Here is a 23,678-nt window from a genome sequence, read left to right as displayed (position 1 = left end):
CTCCACTTGCAACACAGACCAGAAAGTCTGTTCTCAGGACATGAAGCCTGAGGACATTCACATCACTGTCTGACCATACCCTAATGCTGACAAATGCGGAGACCTCACTTCTGCCTCAGGAAGTCCTTCTGCCACAGACATCTCTGTGCTGGGAATATATTTTGGATGGTGTCTTTTCCCTACCTCTGGTATGCTTGATGGATACAGGTTTGACATTCCAGGGCCGTTTGCAAGCTCTTACATCCCCAAAGGGCACAGCTATACATTACTGCTCCCCAGGCAGCAGATCTGTGTTGGAGCACCCTGGCAGCCAGAAGGACAAAGGAGCTAACACAGCTATAGGGATGGTGTCCCCAGTATGAGGAGGAGGGTCAAGGAACGTGGGGTGGAGAAGGGATCTGCCACCAACACTTCAGTAACACAGACCCACAGCCTCCAGAGCTCTGCTGCCAGTGCAGGGCAGATTTTCTCCCTGCTTATAAAAAATGAGAACATGACACCTGTCTCTTGATGCTCCCTTGACTGTTAGCAAGCATCACACACCCCGAACAGATGTTTCAGGCTGTGCAGCTTGACAAATTTCCCCATGGACTAGAAAAACAAATCCTTTCTTTCCCCCCTGCCAAGTGACTTCTTGTGTTCTTTGTTTTAAAGAGAAAAAGGAATTCTTGTTCTTTTGCTGAATAAGATAGCTGGTATTCAGCAGCAACTTGTTTGTTCTGGGGCTGGGGAAAAGCCTGCTACATTTTAGCACCGTCCAAAATGCAAAGGATGCCTCTTCAAAAGCTGTGTAAGTCCTTTAAGTGACTGGAGCCAACGCTTTTACATCTTACTGCATGTTTTCCAGGGAGTCTGTGTCAATTGTGGCTGCTAGGAGGTCCATCAGCTAAGGTATGAAATCAGGATTATTTTTAGAAAAATACAAGCTGATGGAGCAGCATGCAACCAGAGATGCAAAAGCCTTTCCTGGCAATGAATCTTTTCTCCTCAGGGCTTAAAGGATATGGCTGTAACAAGACCTTTTTGTGCACAAAAACAGGAGAAAATCTGGCTCAGCCTACAGCTTTATTTTCCATGGCACTCTCCTCTTTTCCTTCTATGGTCCAGTTTGATACTCTGCTCAGTAAGCAGCTAATGTGTGGCTCCCTTGGTTTCAGAAGTGAAGACTTAAATTAAAAGTAATTTGCATTTTTTAGGCACTGGTTGGTGCCTCGCAGGTCTGCCTTGGATAGTCTCAAATCAGCTTCCTCACAAGGAACAATTTTTCATCTGTCCTTTGACAGAAAAATCTTCCTTAATTATTTTTAGAAGTTGCATGCTGAGAGGGTCTTCTGCTGGGTGATCCCACTCACACAAAGAGAAAAAAGCTAGAATGAGCTAGTAAACCCGTTAGCTGAAATTGTACACTGCCAGTAAAATCCTCAAAATGGAAAGTCATTCTGGAAGTCCTTCTTGCCATCCATCCAGAAGAAGCCAAGCATGGCTTTCTTGCTGTACAGAGAGTTAACATCTAACTTGAAAACAACAAAACAATGCACCAAAAATTAGGTCCTGCTTTTAGCATAAAGCTGAATGAATTATAAACTGCATGCCTTGTGAACTAATTTTAGGCTCTAAAAGACTGATCTTTTTCAAAGAAAAAAAATTTTTTTCGTTGCAGACAACTGAGCTTTCATGAGTATTTCATGAAGCTAATTTGCACCAAATTTCTTTTGTAAGCTTGGTTTGGGCAATCATTTTAGACACTCAACTCAACCAGCTTCAAAGCCTTCCAAAATCTGAACTTGTACAGTGGCCCTGTTTAAAAAGCTTTGGTCACTGCCTGTCCACCATAGATTGGAGACCATTCAGATTTCCATTCCTAGTTATGCCACTGGGTTAAGGTAACAAAGATTCTTTTTATTTTCTTCAGGCACAAATACTCCTTTCAAAGCTGAACCTGAAATCCCATCTAGCTGACATGCAACGGGCCCAACAACTTCAAGCACTCTTTACAGTCTGAGATGCTACATCATGCAGATGTCCTGAAGAGTAACAAACTCAGCCTTTACTACAAAGGGCCTCTCAGTTTAAAAATAGGTTCCATGGCAAGTTATTTTCACATGGAAAATCCTGTTTGTCAGCTTCACCAAACAATTCAAGGGCTAGTAAAACAGGCTAGCAAAACGTTATCCCCAGTGAAAAGGTAGCCCAAAAAGAAGCCTTCAGGTTAAAATCCAGGACTGAACCACAAAAAGAATCAAGTTTGAAAACAATGAAAAGTCAAATGTAATTTCCTTGCTGTTTCTCTCAAATGCATCTGTAGAAGCTGAAGTTTTGCTGATAATATACAAACTGTACATCAAGGCAATACATTGATACATGCTAGCCAAATCCCATTCAAGTTTAAAGCTCCTGCAAGTGTCAGATGGAGCTCAAGTCAGGGTGCTTTATCTCTCAGAGGCTTTTTTAGTAGGTAAGTTAGACAGTGGGCAAACAATACAATTTTTATCTTCAACTATGTAAAATCAAACTTCTACTTGCAAAAGTGAAAGTGGAAATTTAGGTACATAAACTAATCTGACTTCAACAAATCTAAAAGATCACTCTTTAAGAAGGATGCAAAGGAAACATCCTGGTATAAATTACAGTCTTCTCTTTTTTGGCAACACCTGAAAATAGATCCCTGAGGGGGAGTGAAAACTGGGGTGTCTCATGAAGATGTTGCTTCCAAACTTTTATTAGCTACAATCTTTCAATCTAGTCTTAACCTAAAGAGTCCTAGGTTTAATTTAACTGCTTTTTCCAATCCTGTATCTAGAAATAAAATTGCTGTTACCTAACCATATTTATGGCTCTTGTGCACTGCATGGAAGTTTTTAAGGAAAGCCTGTCATGCATCCACTATATGGTCCCTGACACCACAAAAGCTCTCAATGAAATGTCATTTAGGACACCAGTTGTTGCTATATTAATTTAATTTAGGAAGGAAATTAAGAAGAAAAAGAAGCATTTCATTACCACTGACCCCCATGATCAAAGCTGGAGCAAGTGTGGGGTAAGTCCCATGTTAGGTTTGTTCTGTCTGCTTCCTTTGCAAGCTGATTCCTGACAAATATACTGGACACACAGAGGGCATGTAAAGTTTGGAACACACATGGAGCAGTGGGAACACAAAGTGCCCAGGTAATCCTCTGTGACTGGGGAATGCCTTAACGTGTCAGTAGAGAGCAGCCTAAGCCTAGGGCCAAGATGATCAGTACAGTCTAATTCTGACAATGCTTTTAACCAAATGATAGACACGTGTCTATCATTTCTCTGTAAAAAAATCCCAGATGGAAAGTCTCAGTCAGTATTTGAGATGATTTCTTCCTGTTTGCATGAAGAGAGACACACAACAGTGTGCAGCAAACATTAAATCAAGAGGTTCCCTTGCTTTTGGCCTTTGTGTGTTCTTTGCATCTTCTGTAGAGCTCTGCTCACTTCTCCTTGATTTGTTCATGACCTTGAGAAACAATATGGTTTAGGATGGAACAGCACAAGAATTCGGTATGTTGTGACTTTACTGTTAACTTCTGATTTTGTGAAGGCTGCTTTTGATTCCCTTCATTCCTGCACAGGGAGAGCCTCTCACATTATCTGAAGAGCTGTGTCCTCCCTGTTCCTCTGCTTTGCCCTTTGGCAGGCAAGACACCCTGAAATAATCTGACCGACGGAAACACAATTGCTTTTACAAGCACAATACCTCATTATACATTTGTTTTGAAAACAGTTTCCAGAGCCTAGAGCATGTCAGCAAAAGCCAAAGAAAGAGTGTTGATGTTGTTACAAGGTCAGCTCTTCAGAGACAGGGTAGGCAGCAATGTTGGCATGCCGTCAAATTATCACCATGGCAAAGATGGCAGCTCACAGGCAGTGATTCAGCTGCTTTGACAATATCAAGGCTCCAGCTAAATGTGAAGATAAATTACTCATACTCCTTCACATGTGCACTCCACCTTGGGAGTTTCTTGATGCCTTCTTTTTTTTTTTTTTTCTAAATGAAGTCATGGGGTTTAAGAAGAAACCTTAGGGCTGATGGACCCTTTCACACAGTGAAAGCTCCTTCTCCCCATATACACATCTTGTGTGCATATATACACACACCTACACACACACATTAACTTCCTATGAACAGAGGTGAGAGAGTTCAGAGGAAGGCAGCCAAGCTGGTGAAGGGGCTTGGAGAACAAGTCCTATCAGGACAGGCTGAGGGAACCAGGAATGTTGAGTTTGGAGGAGGCTGAGGGGAGACCTTACTGCTCTTTACATCTACCTGGAAAGAGGTCGTAGGGAGGTGGGTGCTGGCCTCTTCTCTCAAATGAATAATGATGAGACTAGAGGAAATGGCCCAAAGTTGCATCGGGGGGAGGTTTAGACTAGATCTGAGAAAGAATTTGTTTACTGAGAGAATAGTTATATTGAAATGGGCTGCCTGGGGCGATGGTGGAATCACCACCCCTGGAAGTATTTAAAAACAGTGTAGCTGGGGCACTTCAGGACATGGTCTAGAGGGCATGGTGATACAGGTATCGACTGGGGGGGGCTGTTGGCAGTTGGATACGGTGGTCCTAGAGGTCAATTCCATCTGTGAAAACTCCGTGATTTCCATTAAGCAGATGAAAGAGTGAAACCTGATTCTCAAAATACTTCCTCCCTTTGAATATAATTTCCAGTTTCCTCTCTTGTTAATGTAATGGCTCTAGCACCTTCAGCTGTGGGGAGACAGTCTGCAGTAGCAGCCTTCCAGGCAAGAGACTGCACAAGCAGGGACTTGGCAGGGGCCATGCACATGAGGACAGTTCAGCTCCCATGGCCAACAGTGTGTAACTCACAGTCCTGCTCCTTTCTTGCTCTCTGGGGCACATATTTTAGCTTCTCCCCTCTGCTCAGTTGCCAATATTTTTATGACAGTAAGAGGAGTTTAATGATTATGGAAATCTCTTTTATACGTGCTTTGTCCTCTTGCTCACATATAATGAACATTTGCATCTGTAATATCAACAATACCATTTTACTGTACCTTGAATATGTCCCTGTACTCCATAAAACATCAGAAAACTCTTACTGATGGAGAGAGATTCTCAGAGGCTGTGAATAAATTGAAAGTCTTCTTGAAACTGGCAGGCTTTTGGGAGCTGCTCTGTAAAAATGTACAAATTTCACTTGAGTGTTTTTACTGTGATATTTTGTTATGAACTCACCACTTTTGTTTAATTTTGAAGGGAGGATAATTTTAAATACAGAGGAATCAAAAAAAAAAAAGCTTGAGATAAAATACCTCCACTAAACACTGCAGTGTTGTTAAGGAGACAATGCCTGCACTATTTGCTCTTAAAAGTCTTTTTGCAGGCTGAAACAAGCTATAAACTTACTTTGCTATACAAGGTGCTTTGTTCTTAGTTTTGACATACATAAAAAAAAAGCTTTTGTATCTTTGTGGCCCTGCAGTCATGTCCTCACTCCATGTTAGGGCAAGAACAGGGTGTGCATCAGCTGCCTCCTCTCTCTGCCTTGGCCAGTACCCAGTGGCTTGTAGCTTTTCCAGAGCAAGAGAAATTCAGCATGGGGAGCTCCCAAGCATCCTCACCAGGCCCCAGCTGGGACCACATGGAGGGGACTCAAGGCCTGGTTTACCATCCAAGATATGCTCCTACAGGGAAAATTATTTGTTGTTTCTGCATGAGCAGGTTTTTCCCCAGAAAAGGTGGCTGCTCACCTGTACAGTGGTGCAAGGGCAAGCTCCAAGACCAGGGTCAGCCCTGCAGCATCCCAGGGGGATGGGCAAGCCCACACCAGCCAAGCCCACAGGGTGCAGTGGAGGCTGTGCTGCCTTCTTGCCAAGTGGAGTCCAACCAAGGAAGGATTTTTCTCTTTGAAGGGGAATCATGACCTGACAGATCAGTCCCCTGGGGGAATGGCAGTCCCCTCTGCTCTCTCCCCACTGTGGACCTTAGGCTGCAGTGGGATAACAGTGTGAAGCAGGAGGATGCAGACATCTGGCTGCTTATAAAACAGCAGCGTTAATAGGGCTTTCCTATCAGTCACTAATTCCAGGAAGTCTCCTCATTTTTCTAAGAAGAGCTGTTAAGAGGGGAACATAAAGATACTCAAAGTCTTTTGAAACATAAAGATTTCTTTCTGGAAGTACTGGAGTCTTTGAATGCTTTGGCTCTTGGGAACAAATCACTGTCTAATGATGATAAGCATCTCTGTGTGCTCATCCAACTGACATGACACAGAAAGCTGAAATTTGGCACAAAGTCCTCCTGCACCAACAGCTCTGTGTGGCTCACTGCAAGTCTCTATCCTTCACAACTAGAGGAGGTCAGGCAGCCATGTCCTTGCTGCCCTCATTGCTTCTTTATCTTTTAGTAATTTTGGTGCTTGTGAACAGAACAAGCTGCAGACAGGTATACTGTAGCTAAGTGCTGTCCATGTCTACCTATCTCCTCTTCCTCCACAGGATGCCTTTCCTGACAGACCAGGATCTGTTTGGATCAGTGACTGCAGGTTGAAGAAAGGTCTCTGTTTACTGAGGCAGAAGCAGCACAGGAGGAGAGGCAGAAAGCCAAGTCAGCTTCCACACTTGGCTGTTTTTCCAAAGCAGAGATTATCGCTTTTTTCCTTTTCAAAAAGATACTTGTCAAGGGAATATTAGTGGAAAATGAAAGGCAGGAGCTGTGTTCCTGTGCCTGTGATCAGGTATGATTACAGAGAGGAAAGATAAATGTACTTTCAGCGAGTACAAGGGTCACTGCCAGAGCTACAGGAAAGGGGAAGCATCGGCCCATGGGGGAACTACATAAAAGGCAGGAAAGAAAAGAAGTAAGCCAGGCAGCGCTTTCAAAATCAGAACATACATATGGATGCCGGAGCCTAATTTTAATCATCCACGTATGAAATGTTTGGCCCGGCTCCCAGTATCTTCTGAGCAGGAGCAGTTGTTTAGGATTCCCTTTCTTGGCAGGTGTGTGGGCTGTTCCTTCTCCTCCACAGCGGGGTCCAAATAAACATTCCCGGTTCTTCTCGAGGGGAAAAGTAAGGCACAAAGGAGAAGCTCGGCATGCAGCACGGCAGCGTTGGTTCCCCTCCGGCAGTGCAAACAGACATCAATCAGCACTCTCAGCTCGCTGGAGGGTGGATTTCCCTCCCACTGCCATCGCTGCTCCTCAAGCAGGTGGCCAGGTCTGGAGGAAGTCTTATTTCCCGTCACCCACGTGCACAGGACTCGGCATGGGGATGCCAGTAACTCTCTTTTATGAGGGTGGGAAGAGATTACTAACTCCTCAAGCTAGGGAAGAGTCTCTGAGAAGCACGACTTCTCCCTTGCTTGCCTTGCCATGTGCTGCCTTTTGCTTCTGCAAACTGTAAATGCACAAAATGAAGACGTTCCTTTTTTTTTTTTTTTTTTAACCAAATACCTATTTATCTCAGCCATGCTGTTCAACGTGTGCTGTTCACAAGTAACAACCTTATGTCTCTGGTTTTATTCTTACAAGCCTTAGGCCTTAAAATAAAGCAGCCCATGCCAAAATCAGGGGAAAAGATACTACAAATAACTACTGCTTACATTGTCCAGACAGAGAGCTGCCTCTTCTGTTACCATTAAGCATCAGTCTGAAGACCAGTAGAAATGAGTTTGCTAAAAATTGATAATCACTGACTTCCTGTTTTATTTTTAACACACGCTCTGCAGATTGTCTTACCCACTTGGGAAGATGATAACTCTCATCTTATTGCTTCTGACATTGTGCTGCTACTTCACAGGAAAGAAAAGCAAGTAAAGTACAAGCAGACTCATAAGGAGGTTAGAGATGCATCGGAGATGTTCGTTGACTCAGAAGTGCTGGGTGAGAGGTGCAAGTATTGATCAGCAACATCTTGCAACCCCACTCATTACCCAACTGCTGGAAAATCAAGTATGATAAATATTTCATCGATGAACTATGGTACTGAAGTTCAGAGACAAGAGGAAGAGGTGAAAGAGCATCCGAGAGAGGTTTTTTTCAGGACTAACTATTGAATTAGTTGCTCATCCCATCTCTGCTTATAGATTTAAGGCCCAGTCACAGAGATAATATTAAAATGTTGGATTAAAATATTCCCTTAGAAAAATGTAAATAAACAAAGTGCATATAATTTAAGTAAACGGAGCCAAGATTAAAATAAATGGCAACAAAAGCAACTCTTCAATAAAAATCTGAAAATGCTTATGACTGCTTGAAAGCAAAATGCATCCGACTATATACTGTGAATCACAAATCACTGCCAGCAGCAGGAAGTATTTTAGCACTCTACTGATTTTAGGGTTTGGAATCAGTTCTACTTAAAATTTTATAGGGGAAAAACAATTTCAGTAATTCCCCTTTGTAAAAATAAATTTTCTCAGGCAGGCAAGTGTTGGCTTAACTGGCTCCATGACTACAGATCCTGCCTCAGTGAGAACACTTTCAGAGATGAGGTACAAAGGAACATATAATAACTCTTCCCTTGCAAGCTAAAAATAAAACACGTGAATTCCTGCTTCCTTTCAAGAAGCTAAAACAAGCCTCCAAAGATTTACTTGAGACAGTGTTTCACTAGTTCATGCTACAGACCAGTCCTTCCCTCCTTATTTTCTGTCAGTTGTTATCCTTGGCAATTGTTATAAAAGCTCAAAAAAAGACTGGCTTAGGCATTGGTCCCCAGTGGAAAATATGATGCCTCTCAACTCCTTAACAACTCTTGCTGGACACAGAAAATACACCCAGCTCCTGAGCTCAGACACACACTTCTCCTGTGCCCCAGCATCTGACACTGGCAAGGCTCCCCTTCCTCCATGAACCCACTTTGCTCTCCATGTGCATCCAGGACAGGAGCTGCTATGTGATCCAACACCTCCCTCATCCAAAGAGGCAGGGGACAGGTCCCCACGACACATTTTGCATTGGCCAAAGTTGGGTACTGTCCCAAGCAGTATTGTTTCAAGCAGTTCTGTAGCTCAATCAGCCCACACCAGGTATGTCTCCTCCTCCCAGTAAAGTCTGATTCCTATGCAAAATGGTGTTTTAAAAAATGGTGTTTTAAAGCTGTTTCCAGCACGGCTATGTAGCTGAGGATGCATTCCTTGTGACTAAATACTGCAGAGGAGCCTCCTGATTGCTCGCATTGATCCGAGGAGAATCTGCCTGCCTGGAGGGCACAGGGCTGTGAGGGGAGCTGGAGACAGCTGTGGCTTTGCCCTGGCTTATCTCTGCCAACTGAGCAGGATCCGGCCTGAAAGGAAGTAAATAAACCAGGACGCGATGATCAAAGTGTTTTGAAATCTCAGCAAGGAGATCTCCTCTGTTCACGGCTGGAGGGGAGGAAGGGGTCAAGGCAAGGTAAGAGCTGTGACATGTCCACCCAGGAGTGGGAGAGAGGAGCAGCTACATCACCACACACAGCCCTGCCAGCCCACAGGGATGGATCCAGCTCCTGGGGATGCTTGGGGAGCACACGTACCAGGCTGCAGATTTATGAGGAGGAGGAGGTGCTGTGTGTATGCTCCAAGGAGATAAACCCTGGTACTCTCCTGATTCATAGGCAAGGTGGTAAGGAGCTTTCTGGGGCTGAACGTGGGTCAGAGATGATTTTCCATAATCTCCTATTTTGTCTTTTGAAAGTATTCCGTCATGAGAAAAGGCTGAATTACAAAAAACCCTTATCTGTGTTTTTCAAAGATGTCAGAATTCTTAAGGGACTGGTTAATTTCACTTTTCACTCTGAATATGTAACTAACCATGTCCGTTTCATCACTAAGACAACTTATGCACATAGGACGCTGTGCTAGAGCCCCAAACCCAAAGCTTGTGCATTATCCTTAAAAAAAAATCCTTTTAATTTGATGTTAAAGTGAAACAAATAAATTGTTTTAATTTCTGACTAGTTAAAGATTAAAGAAAATATAATACTTATTAGACCATGATGCTAACCTTTACTGCATAATGGTAAGAAAACCAACAATAACAGCAACAACAACAAACAAAACAAACCTTTGGGCTTACTGGCCATAACTTGGAAATTATTTGCAAATATATGGAAACCTATACTGTACCAAAAGTCAAAATCGTGACAAGAGGTACTGCATATCCACCTCTTCTGTCTTCTCAGTAATTACTCACTTTGTAGCAAACCTTTGGCTTTTTTCCTGGTGCATTAGAAGAACTATTAATTCAACCACCTAATAAAGGAGTTTTTTTACTGAACTCCCTCATTACTATCTTATTTTAAATGAAAATGATAGTTATAGCATTCTTACATTTAGTTATTTTGTACCAAATCTTTCCATTGAGACATAGTGAAGAGTGGGACACAGGGATGGATCTTGTTGATTGCTTTATCTTGCAAGATGTCTAGAGCACCATGTACTGAAGTATTAGTGAATGAGGGTACCTAATGAATACCTTCAAGGAATCTGAGGAGGAAACCTGGTGTTTAGGAAATGCTTTTGAACACTTCTTCACTAAGCAGAGTTCATTACCTGGACAGAGCAAAGCAGATGCCTACGTGTTTATAAGAACATTGGTGAGAAGGAGAGAAAAATGCAATACTAACTCACAGCACTCTGGGTAACCCCAGTGTTACAGAAGAACTCTGTAATGGTCAGAAAAAATGAGGAGCTACACTGCCATTCTTAAGCACTTCACACACAAACAAATTATACCACTTTTATATATATATATATATAAAAAATCTTTTCCCTCCTTTTAGTTAGTTCCCTCCACTCCTTTTTTTCCCTGCTACTTTTCTGGATTGTCTCACAGTCTTTGCAGTACACTAAATCCCCCTCCAAAGTAGGGGATTTAGTAATCTAGTAGTAATCCACTAGTAATCTAGTAATGTGGTGTGCTCAGTAGTGTCCAGTGTGGAACTAAAGGTACACCAAGAAAGGAATAAAATGATGGAAGAGACAGACTAAGTTAGATCCATCTAAGTTACACAAAAATCCTAAATGCAGTGCATTCTCCCAAATAATTTCCTCTTCGAGGGTTAACTAACTACTTTCTTAAAGAAAATGATGTTTCATATAAAAAAATTACATTCCCACATCTCCAAAACAATTAACTTGGGGAATTCTGGTGGGGATAGCAGCAGAAGTAACATATTTTCTATCTCAATCATAACAATGTACATACATTTTTCCAGTCTGAGCTCTTACTCTCAGGGGGGGTGGGGGTGTTTGCATCCCCCAACATTTGACCTTACTAGCAATTAGGCACTTTGGGAAATGCCTCCAAAGCTGTTAAAAATGAAATGCTGAGAAAACCAACAGGGCTTGGTGGTCAATTAATTCTACAACATGAGACAACAGCAGAAAGAAACTCCAAAAATTAAACATAAAAATTAACATAAAATATAGATGATAAACATAAAAATTAAACTGTGTCAGAGCACCCACATGAAATGATGAGTTTCTTATTATCTGAGAAGGTGTGGCAATTTTCTGGAGGTAAACAAGCTCTCCAGAAAAAAGCAGCTTGTGCAGCTCTCTGGTGACTCTCAGGTTCAACATGCTGGAGCAGAAAAGGGGAGACTTGGTGAGCTGGTTACTAGCTCTGGTCAGCAGAACCAAAATTTACCAAGAGAATCCCTCCTGTTGAAGGGCATTGGGTGAAATGGAGAAATCAGATTCTTCCCTCTTGACCTTCCATTCAAAACAAACAAACAAACAAGGGCCAGAAATAACGTTCCAGAGGGAATGCCTTTTAATGTTTTTCTGTATTACATTTTTATAGAAGGTAGAAAGTACTGCTTCATTTCCTAGGACCCACAGGACTTCTTTCCTACAGATAATATGTCTCTGTAAAACCACTGAGGTGGGCAGTTGTGTAATGTCCATATGTCCTGCCACCAGTCAACCCATAAGGCCACACACTGTGGTCAGAGAATGAAGAATTAAAGGCTTCCAGGGAGACAAAAGCACGATGCATGTCTGAACTGGCACCAGAGAGAGATTTTGATTTTTAATCAACTGTCTTGGCAACTATAAACAATGGAAAAGTGAAATAGTCTGATTCTGGTAGTTAAGATCCATGTTCAGGTGTCTGCTCTCATGGGAATGGGAACAGCATTATGGAGACAGCAACTCAACTGTGTCACACACTTGTGGAGTGGTTGGTTGGTGTTGGAGGGGACTGCTGGATGGTCACCTGCTCCAAACCCTTGCTCAAGCAGAGCCATCTGAAACAACTTGCCCAGGACAAAGGATGTTCTACCCAGGAACTTCTCATCTCTTTCTAGCATGAAAGTGCTACATTTACAAAATAATTCTCAGGGTAAAGTTTAAAAACTGGGGATTTGTAAATGCTAGGAAAAACAGCAACACTAAAAAAGAGTTCAGTCGATCTTAAAAGTTTACTTTTAAAGTAAAACAGCTGTTTCACATTGCCACAGTTCAGCTATAAGAGTCTGCATAGACACAGCAAAAAGCTAAAATGCAAATTCTCTGTTTTGAAAAGAAACTTCTTATTGAAGGTAAGTAATAGTCAAACCACCCAGGAAACGGGGCAGTCTATTTAGAGCAATAACCACATTTTGTTTACTGCTTAGGATGAATTCATCATGCAAATTGTCCAAAGTGAGATCCCGAAAGGCTCCAAATGTGCTCAGAGAGGCTGCATCCAGAGACATTCTACATCCATATTAGGCTGTAGAACAAGCCCCGAGCTGGATTCAACAGTTCTGCTTTGCTTGAGACTTCAAAAAACCCAATGATGGTAATTTACATGCAGAATCACCCATATCAGAACATCCTGAAATATATTTGATCACACTATGGGAGTAATAGCTATAGAAGCATAGTCTATGAACACTGAACTAGAAACCAAAGCTCCTCTATTACAAGACTGAAGGGAAGGATCCTTGTGCCTAAGAAAAATAAAAATATTTGCAAATTAAACTATAAACTTTAGCCCAAAGCATTAATCTAATCTATATGTCAAATCAAATTTTTGATTTATACTAAGGAAGCTACAGAACTAGCCTGCTTACTCAGCACAGAATTTATTTATAATAAAAGAAATAAAACTACTTCCCTAAAAACATAACCATGTTTATTTTTGTTATTAAACTGCAGGGTGCTCTGCAGTTTAAACTCAGCTGGCCTATGGAAAAGTGTAGGGTTTTTCTTCATGCTTTTGGATACTGGGGATAACAAAAGTGAATCAGGTAGAAATAGAACGTGCAGTTCTGCTACATTTAAGCTTTCCCACATATCCATTATCATGGCATTTGAATACAACTACTTTAAGAAGTTGGATATCCAGCAAACACATCTTCACCTATCAGTTAGAAATGGATACAAACCTTATGCACTTAATTGTAAGAGTCTGTGTAGAATAAATTGTCTGCTTAGTATCGTGCAAACAAACAAATACTCCCTCTGTAGCCATGAATCAGGAAAACTTTCCTCTGAAAAGGAATAAGAGCTGTGTAGTACCAGTCCTTTAATCCACCTCCTGACCGTGATGGAGAGGTGGGGCTGTGAGGTGCAAACCTCATGAAGTTAAACAAGACCAAGTGCAAGCTACTGCACATGGGCCAGGATAATCCCAAGCACAATTATAGGGTGGGTAGAGAATAGATTGAGAACAGCCTTGAGAAAGGGGGACTTAGGGGTGCTGGTTGATGAGCTCAACCTGAGCCAGCAGTGTGCACTTGCTGCCCAGAAAGCCAGCAGTATCCTGGGCTGCACCAGAAGCAGCATGATTCTCCCCCTTTACTCCAGTCTTGTGAGATACCACCTGGAGTAGTGTATCCCACTCTGGAGCCCCCCAAACAAGCAGGACATGGAGACGTTGGAGCAAGTCCAGAGGAGGGCCACAAAGATGATCAGAGGACTGGAGCATCTCTACTGTGAAGAAAGTTGGGGTTGCTCAGCCTGGTGAGGAGAAGGCTCCAGGGACACCTTAGAGCTGCCTTCCAGGACTTGAAGGGAGATACAGGAAAGCTGGGGCAGGACTTTTAACAAGGGCCTGTGGTGATAGGATGAGGGGTAATGGCTTTAACTTGCAACAGTTGCAGATGTCCCCTCCCTGGAAGTGTTCAAGACCAGGTTGTATGGGGCTATGGATGGACCACTAGACCTGGTCTAGTGGGAGGTGTCCCCTGCCCATGGCAGGGGGTTTGGAACTAGATGATCTTTATGGTCCCTTCCAGTCTATGACTCTATGGTTTTATGATAAAGTTGGCATATTTCCTGAAGTGGAAAATCCTTTGACAGCTGATGGGGTCAATTTTCCATGGTTATGGTGAATGTGGTACTTCATGTGTTCAGTGATGATGGCACCACACAGCCTTTTGTAACAAGGGTGGCACCCTCTTCTCTTTGATCTCCTGTACATCTTCCCTCACTGCAGCCTCACCTTCCTTCCCTCCCTCCTCCTGCACCTGCATACATGCACATCCTGACACAATTTGGATCAATTTGGACTGAAGCTGACAATTCCTGGAAGCTCAGTATCATTCTGAAACAAAATTTTCCCATGCAGATTGTTTATCTATTTGCACAAATGCAAGTAGATGGCAGTAACATCTGGCATCTACAGGACAGCAGAGTACGTATTGCTACTTAAATGACAGTAACATCACCATGTTATGTGTTTTGAGGGTACCAATAAAAGGTAGAAATAATTATACGTAAACAGGTCAAAACAGAATGCCAGATACAGAAGAATTTGTAAAAAACCTCATGCCAGAAATTAGGTCGGTGATTTGCTGCAGCTCACTGACTATAGTGTGCTGGGTGCAGGAGACAAACTTTTTTTTTTTTTTAAATCCAATGGCAAAATTTCCCCACAAATACCTTCATTGATTTGAAAGCAAAGGTGTAACATCTCTTGAAAAACCCTGCTGACAGCAAGATCCTGCCCAGAAAAAGACAAGCAGTCAAGCTGGGCTCTGGCATTTCCCAGGGCAGATTTGTTCCAACCTCGCTTGGGAGCTGTTAGGGAGGCAGATTGCCCAGATCTATTGAATAAGAGCATGGAATGGGCCTCATAACTGATGTTGTACAACAGAATGGGAGTGATGGCAACCAAACCTTTGCTGTTTCTTTATTTGGTTGCACCTCCTTGATATTAGTCTATATTAGTCAGTGCAACTGGGCAAGAGAATGCTCATGGGAACTGGAGCTGTTGCCTGCACTGCTACAGCATTACAGCAATCCCTGCCACGGTTTCGGCCCTAAGCAGCCCTCCCTCCTCCAAAGCACTCCTGGGCACAGCTTAGGAGTTTGCAGGGGCCAGAGACATTTCCAGGAGGCTGTTTGCTTGTGGCCACCCTGCTCTGGAGACCAAGTTCAGTGGTATGGGTATGTGTTGTGCCAGGCTTGCCTGTCACAGTGCCCAAAGCATCTCTGCAGCATCTTCACTAGAACAGACATAGCCTCAGTGTCTCAGGGAGATATTTAGCTGAGGTCTCCACCTCTTCTGCTAGAAATCTGAATTTAGGAGCTCTTTCCAAAAAGTTGTAAAACTGACACATTGCTTAGAAAAGCTCATGTTTCAAAATCAGCCTTTTCCCTTTAAAACAATAATAACAATAATTTAATGCCATCACTAACACATTCCAGACCAGTTGATTTATCCGAACCTATTGACACTTTCCTTACAGTTTTGAATACATGCCCTCCATAGCCACCAGCAAGAAGCAGAGGCTGCTCAGACCTAAAACTACTTTGATAAATAACATATCCTTTCAGCTCAATGTTTCTCTGCTACTTTTTTAAAAATGAAAAGCATGCTCAAGTGCTTGCAGCAGCCAGAATCTGACTCTAATAGGGTAAACCCTGGCCTTCTTGTCTAGTAATGACCATATGCTAGGCACAAAAAATAAAACCCATCTCTGTCCAAGAAATTGCCGTGCTCTGGGTTAAGTACAAAACAAACTCTTTGGCAAGCTTAGACTATGTGTAAACAGAACTCATACAAAGCTGCTGTGCCTCAAAAAAAAAAAGTACTTCAGTTTTAATAGTTTCTCTGAGAATCAGTATTTTATGTTCAAATATCCTTAATTCCAAATAGAGGCTATTAAATTAACAGAGGTGGTACTAAGGTAGGAAAAATCCTAGGTGAATATGAAAACAATGATGCACTTAGACATGTTAGCTTCTGTTCCAGAGTGTAGAAGGACTGACAGTACCACATCCTTCTGGCTAGAAAGAAAAACCTCAGACAACACACTTTTCTTTGAAGTAGTAGTTTTGGGTGCACATTGGGCTGCCTATTAGCCAATGACATAGCAATAGTGCTTTTTGTGAATGAGCCATATCTCTATCTTTGTGCAGAACCTACAATTTTTTTTCTGTTCTACTGCATAAGGTGTGAATTTCTAGGATGAGCAGCACATCTCAAGGTATCACATATCCTGCGAACTACATATTTTATCTGAGAGCAGGAGTTTTATTTCCTTTAGCACACAGCCAGAGGCAAAATTTCATCTCCAAAGCTATGTTTAATGTCACTAGAGTGAGACCACTTGAGCTGACATCCTAAATCCACTTCCCAGCTGATCATCTGAACCATTCTGCTGTTTCAAGCCTCTTGATTCATATGATCGGAGAGCAACTGTGACAGACTTTTATTTGCAATTTCACAGACAAGATTTTAAATCCTTCTGCAATCCAGGACTTGACTTTTCCTCCCTCCCTTCCTTCCTTCCTTCCTTCCTTCCTTCCTTCCTTCCTTCCTTCCTTCCTTCCTTCCTTCCTTCCTTCCTTCCTTCCTTCCTTCCTTCCTTCCTTCCTTCCTTCCTTCCTTCCTTCCTCCCTCCCTCCCTCCCTCCCTCCCTCCCTCCCTCCCTCCCTCCCTCCCTCCCTTCCTCCCTTCCTCCCTTCCTCCCTTCCTCCCTTCCTCCCTTCCTCCCTTCCTTCCTTCCTTCCTTCCTTCCTTCCTTCCTTCCTTCCTTCCTTCCTTCCTTCCTTCCTTCCTTCCTTCCTTCCTTCCTTCCTTCCTTCCTTCCTTCCTTCCTTCCTCCCTCCCTCCCTCCCTCCCTCCCTCCCTCCCTCCCTCCCTCCCTCCCTCCCTCCCTCCCTCCCTCCCTCCCTTCCTTCCTTCCTTCCTTCCTTCCTTCCTCCCTTCCTCCCTCCCTCCCTCCCTCCCTCCCTCCCTCCCTCCCTCCCTCCCTCCCTCCCTCCCTCCCTCCCTCCCTCCCTCCCTTCCTCCCTTCCTCCCTTCCTCCCTTCCTCCCTTCCTCCCTTCCTCCCTTCCTCCCTTCCTCCCTTCCTCCCTTCCTTCCTCCTTCCTTCCTTCCTTCCTTCCTTCCTTCCTTCCTTCCTTCCTTCCTTCCTTCCTTCCTTCCTTCCTTCCTTCCTTCCTTCCTTCCTTCCTTCCTTCCTTCCTTCCTTCCTTCCTTCCTTCCTTCCTTCCTTCCTTCCTTCCTTCCTTCCTTCCTTCCTTCCTTCCTTTTTTCTCCTTCTCCTCTCTCCTTTGTTACTAACTCAATTTGTAAAAATTCTGTGCTTCAGCTCAGGTCAGAGCACCTGGTGTGTGGCAGGACAGCAACAACAAATTCACACTTGTGCCCTGCCCACCCATTCCCCTCTCCAGCCCCCAGTAAACATGGCACCTTACTCGCCCATCTGTTACTTCTCATTGCAAACACAGAGGGATTTGTATCTTTGCTGCCTTTTTTATGTGAAGGAGTCACCTATAAACACTGTATTATATTTCAGGCACCCAAGTGATCACTGCTAGTCTAGGCTTGTGCCAACAGCTACGTCAGTTTTGGGGTAAGCGCTGGCAGGCTCGGCACCATACAAGCAGAGAAGATGACTTTGGCACCCAGCCTGGGCTGCACAGCAGTTATTTCTGTGCACACAAAACCATTTGTGACAGCAATATAAGCTCACAGTTCACAGAACTGCAGAATTGTCACAGTTGGTAAAGAACTCTTAAGATCACTGTGTCCAGTTGTAAACCCAGAAAAAACCACCAAGCCGGCTAGAGCATGTCCTGAAGTCCCACATTTCCATGGTTTTTCAATACCACCAGGGATGGTGACTCCACCACCTACCTGGGCAGCCCTCTCCAGTGCCCAACCACTCCTTCAGTACAGGAATTCTTCCTAGTATCTATTCTAAATATCCCCTGGCCATTTCCTCTACTCCCATAATTATTTACTTGAGAGAAGAGGCCAATACCCACCTCACTGCAACCTCTTTTCAGGTGGCTGTAGAGAGCAATGAAGTCTCCCATCAGTGGCCCCCAAACTAAACAATCCCAACAATCCCAAGATGCTTGCATCTGTATATCAGCTCATTCAGTTCAGCATCCTCCCCTTTTGCAACATGGAGTTCACAATTTCCCTGCATTAACTAAAACCTGGGAAATGTTTGTCTGTGGAACTTACCATTTACTCTCCTATTGTAATTATAGTATTTTTGTCTGAGCAGATGGTAGCCCATTTATTCAGATAGGAAAGTCCAGAGTGTATTTAAATAATGATTGAGTTCATTACAGCTTTCTGAATCATAGAGACATTCCAACAATTTTGGTTGGAAGGGACCTCTAAAGGTCATTTAGTCCAATCCCCCTGCAGTAAGCAGGGACACCTTAACACATTGCTATACCAAGGCCTGTGGTTTAACACATGAATGACAGTACAGACTGTTTCCCTGAAGAACAACTCATATATGGATTTATTTATTTAGAGTTGACCAGCTGATTCATTATTCTACAGTTTTGGAAACTCTTTGTGCCAGTGGAGTCAGTGAGATATCCTCACACTTCCTCTATGTACTTTATGCCTTGGCCAGAATATTCCTTATTGGGCAGTCAAAAAACCATCAGTTCCAGTGAGGTGAAAGGCAGGAGAAGCAAGCACAGAAAATCTTGTGGAAGAAATCAGAAAAAATCTCGAAGTCTTTTTACTACAGATGACGGGGGTGAGGAGCTGATTTATGTAGCTCTTTGAGATGCCATTACTCCCAAGTGCCAGAATATTGTTCCTGTTTTCAACAGGTACAAGCTGGTTTTGTTTTAAAAAAACCAACCTATTTCTTGCAAATTCTGCCTATTACTTATCCTTAAATTGTTAAAACCAGAGAGGAAACTGGAGCAGCAGCAGTCAGTCTGAAGGCAAGAAAAGACCTTTTGAGGGGATGGTGATCTCAAAGTGTTATAAATTGCAAAGTTGTTTTCATGTTAAAGAATTTATTTAGACAGATGTAAGAGGACTGGGGGATCAATAGAGAAATGTAGCAGAAAGAATTATTAAGGTCATTAAAAAATTCTGCTCTTTGCTCTCCACCATCATGCAATTTTCACCCAGTTCTCAAGCAAACTTACTCATGTGAACAAAATATGGACCATTTAATAAGCAGGAAATAACATTCATCTGACCACACTGAACAAAACAGAAATTGAATCAAAATGTTCTTCCTGCAGAAAAGGGAGATTACTAAAAGATAACAGCAATAGCAAAAAAAAATGCAGAGCTGAAGAGAGGTGTAATCCTAACATCAGACACACTGATGACAGCAGGATTATTTTCTACTCAATACTGGCCAATCCTCCATAACCAAGACTTCAAACTGCTCACATATTTATTTTCCTTCTGCTTGTTTTTCTCCCCCCTGAGATCTGTCGAGCTAAGGGTTGGACCTATGCTAGAAACCTAGATGTTTTGAAGAGCACTTCTTCATAAACCAAAATAGAAATGAACTTTGAATGTAAGCTGCTTTCATCCCCTTGAGACAGTGTTGCCCAAGAACAAGAAGGGTCCCTCTTCCCCTCCCTGCCTGTCACACCAGAGAGCTGCCAGAAGTGTATATGCTATGTATACTTCCTGTGGGTTATACTTGGAAGCCCCAAAGTACTTCAGGGTCACGTTTCTTTTCACAGCTACTTTCTGACTCAGAGCACTGTGTGAAGATGTGTACAGCAGAAAGTTTGCCAGGTGTTCCAGGACTGACTTGGGTACCAGGATCAGGCATGGAGGCTCCCCAGCACCTGCAGAAGGGTTGGATCCATCAAAGATCTTCACCTGTTGCCAGTTCTCTTCATGGATAAGATGCTCTGGATTTATTTTCCCCTGAGGGCTACTGCATAGGGCAAAGATGGGCAGGTTTGCACAGGGACAAATAGCAGAAGTGTTCCTTATGCAAAGGTGATGATGAAGTTTACACCCTTGCTCCAAAGTACAAGGGTACTAAAGCACACCAAAGAAAATACTGGAGGCTTTCAAATAACTTATTTTTATGCCAGCTGCCTTCTCAGTCTTACTGAATCACTTGAGCTGAAATATTCCAAAAATACTAAAACTGAGGAAAACAGCTGCTCTGAACAATTTTGGCTCAAATGTTAAAACTCTTGCAAATGCCCTGAAAACCAGGGTACTATAATGGAAATTTCTGGGCAAATTTCCTAACCAGCAGTGATACGAAGCAATTACATAGCCATGACTTCATGTGTTTTGATTATTGCAGATTACATTATCAACTACTCTCCTCCAGTGAGCTGAAAATAAGCAGGAAAACAAAGAGGCAGGCGGAAGGCAGAAAGGAGGCAGAGCTGCCACCTGAACTCGGGTGAGCAGACAAAAACTGTTCTGTGACAGGTCTGAGCAGTGAGAGACACTGAAGGGCAGTTCCTTGCATCTGCCATGGCCTTACAAAGCTGTGCCAGACACATTCACATCACTGTGACACAGAAGGTTTTCACAACATGAATAGTCCCTACCTCTCCCAAGGTCGTGTGCCTGAAACCCACAGCCAGTCAGACTGCTGCTTACAAGCAAGTGGAGCCATACAGGCTGTTGAGATAAAATTATCACAGCCATATTCCAGCAGATGAAAAAGAAACCTGAGATGTGAGCTTAGATTAGATGCACGAAAGAGGATACCTTGACAAGCAGCAGGCAATTTTACTCGTGTGGTGAAAGGAAAACGGGAGCAGGTTGCACACAAACCAACTTTTACAGAAAGAGGAGCAGAACAATTTGTTCTTTTGAGGCAGTAAGTGAACATTTCCAGAGCCATGTGATAACAGCGTGGTCAGGACTGTGCAGTAGATCTATCTGTGTGACCAAGAGGAGCTCTCAGCACTGAAGTCTCCTTTCCTAATTTACCAGGTGAATTTAAAATGTTCCACACATGCAAGACACAAAAGATCAAGCCTAGAAGCCAATCTCTGAGCATACGGTTTGCAGTTTTCAGAACTCAAATGAAGTGAAAACTGGTGGAGGTTAAACAGCTTCACTTTTTTTCTACTAACTCCAAAATGAAAAACTATGACAAAAAAATAGCTTGGAAGATGTTCTCAGCCACTTTAATGAGGCTATTTGTATGTGAGCTATAAAGAAAAGTTTTAGAATTTTTAAGTATTCATTGTTTAGTAAATAGTGGGTACTACAGAAATTTTACTATCTTCAGGTATGTAGCAACTAGCTTTAGAATTGCAATAACATATTTGATTTACTGGGGTCATAAAGTTAAGCTATAAAGTTCTTGAATCAGGCACACCAGAAACTCTTTACTTCATGATAAATTACAGTCAGACAGAAGTGTCATTTGAAAGATTATAATACCAATGTCCTGCCCAATAATCACACTTGTACAGGATGTGGCTTCTAAATTTGTAAGTGGGTTTTTGCACCTCTCACTTTTAGTAATGTGTGATCCTATCTTTGGACTGCCCGTTACACTAATATGAAGTGACATTTCTATACCAAGGGTTCAAACTTTAGTTGACCTTCCATTCTGCCATGGACAGGTGAATGAATCAGGCTGTCAATTTTGTAATAACTAGTTGAATTTTATTTTAATAAGATTTCCAGTGAAGATTATTTTCCAAGCAGTTCTACCCATCAATTTTCTATAGGGTCAGAAGAACTGTTGTTCTGGATCATGAATTGCATACGACAGCATAAAAGCAAGATAAATTACAAGTACAACATTTGGTAAATAAGAGACAAAAGACAAGGAGTTCACTTTTAATAAACAGTTGAACTGTGAATATTAAGGTCTGGCATTGATAGCAAAATAAGAAGAACTCAGTAAAGAGAGCTACACTTTGATAGTGTGATTCCCATGTATGGTTTCCATGGACCTCATTCAGAGCTACAGCTGCTCAGCATCTCTGAAAACCAGACATAAATGGTAATATTGCATTTAAATCTACGGAAAGTATACGTGTGCAAAACACTGTTCACCACTACCAATTTTTCTAGAGCATGAAACAGGGTTTTTTCATGAATGAAAAATCAATGACTTAATGAATGAATAGATATGCTTCCCCAGAAAGCCATTAGGGCAGAGGGCAGTAAGGTGTCAGAAAAGGGAGGGGTCTTCTTTTCCTAACCCTCAGACAGTCTGATCTCCTCTGGAGTTTGACCCCATGAGGAAGGCTAAACCACAAAGCACTCTTGGGGTAACTTCCTTCACTTTGGTCTCCAGCAAAGACCTTCTCCCCTCCCGGCCCTACAGTCATACACATCCACTTTATTCAAGATTGCTGCTGGCCAGGTGAAAACAGAGGGGAACACCATTCCTCTCATCACTCCTTGATCAGAGAAGCTGTGAAGGGCACCTATGTGCAGCAAGAGAGAAACAAAAGGATCACCACAGAATGATCTGGAAGTACAGAGCAGGAACCACCTAGGTTTTTTTACCACAGAATGGCAGTCAGGATGGCACCAGGGCCAAAACTGATCTGGTTTAAATTGTAAAGCTATCATGGTATCATCATGCTGGTGTGCTGGTTTTAGCAAAGTTTCACAAGACAAAATCTTGTATTTAAATATGCCAGTCATTTAAATACTGCTACAGGAATCACAACTACAGTATTTTCCACCATGAAGAATGAAAAGGGATTTAGGTGGGAAACAACACGGAGTTTTCCTCCTAGGAGAACTGCAACCTCTTCCCCAAACTTCAGCACTTAAAAAAGGAGATATTATACAAGTACTAGATCTGTTACCTCCTGCTGCTTTTGTCCCTTCCTGCAATATTTGGAAAATCCTCCTCTTTATTTAAAAGCTGACTTATCAGGTGTGGCTATTAATTCCCCAAACTACCTCTTTTTCCAATTTTTTGCCTGCATCAACATGGGACTCTAAATCCACTCTACTAATGTGGTGCAAAGCTGTTTCAAAAGAACTGCAGTTCTTCAGCTGGTCCTTTCTCTTCCCCAGTTTTCACCCTACACACAAGGGAGCTGAAGGAGAGATGCCCAGGGAAGCAAGAAGATGCTCTTCATCACTGCCCAGCAATGAAAGGCCTTTTAGTGATTACAATAATGATAATAATAATCCTGCTCCAAAAGCATAAGCTGGATCAGGCCCTATGCTGGAAAAGTATTCTGCCCCACCACCTCTACTAGAAATGTGCACCATCCAGGCAATGTCTCCGTGGGACATGACAGAGAGCCCTCAGCTTGTTTGCTTCCTGCTTGAGCTGCCCAGGTGCAAGGTTTCAGCTTCAGCAGTTGGTAAAATGCTGTGCATCATCACTGGGCACAGTGTGGTGCTAAGTGAGCTCTGCATCTCATGATGGAACTGGAGCACATCCCACTAGCCATGGGAAGAAGGGACAGAGGGGAGCTCCTGTTGCCATCTGCACGGATACGTCCTACGGCTGAATGGGGACTGGGGACACTACACCTCCACACAGGAAATTCAAAACAAGACTGCTTGAAGCT

At 42.8% G+C, this 23,678-nt stretch overlaps 1 protein-coding gene across 12 annotated transcripts in view; it reads right to left on the bottom strand.

Annotated features, from left to right (window-relative positions):
* The window catches only part of DTNA (dystrobrevin alpha), a 228,030-nt gene that overhangs the window by 143,899 nt on the left and 60,453 nt on the right, over nucleotides 1-23,678 (bottom strand). The window contains exon 1 of one of the 12 annotated variants that reach the window (XM_071737492.1): nucleotides 20,954-21,102. The exons of the other annotated variants lie outside the window; for them this stretch is intronic. The gene's annotated coding sequence lies outside the window, so the exon portion shown is untranslated. Of the gene's footprint in view, nucleotides 1-20,953; nucleotides 21,103-23,678 lie in introns of those variants that run through there. 12 annotated transcript variants of the gene reach the window in all.

The sequence above is a fragment of the Heliangelus exortis genome, chromosome 2 (genome assembly GCF_036169615.1).
Source record: "Heliangelus exortis chromosome 2, bHelExo1.hap1, whole genome shotgun sequence".
NCBI classification, from domain to species: Eukaryota; Metazoa; Chordata; class Aves; order Apodiformes; family Trochilidae; genus Heliangelus; species Heliangelus exortis.
The sequence above is the reverse complement of the archived record's forward strand: the minus strand, read 5'-3'. Positions and strand labels throughout refer to the sequence as shown.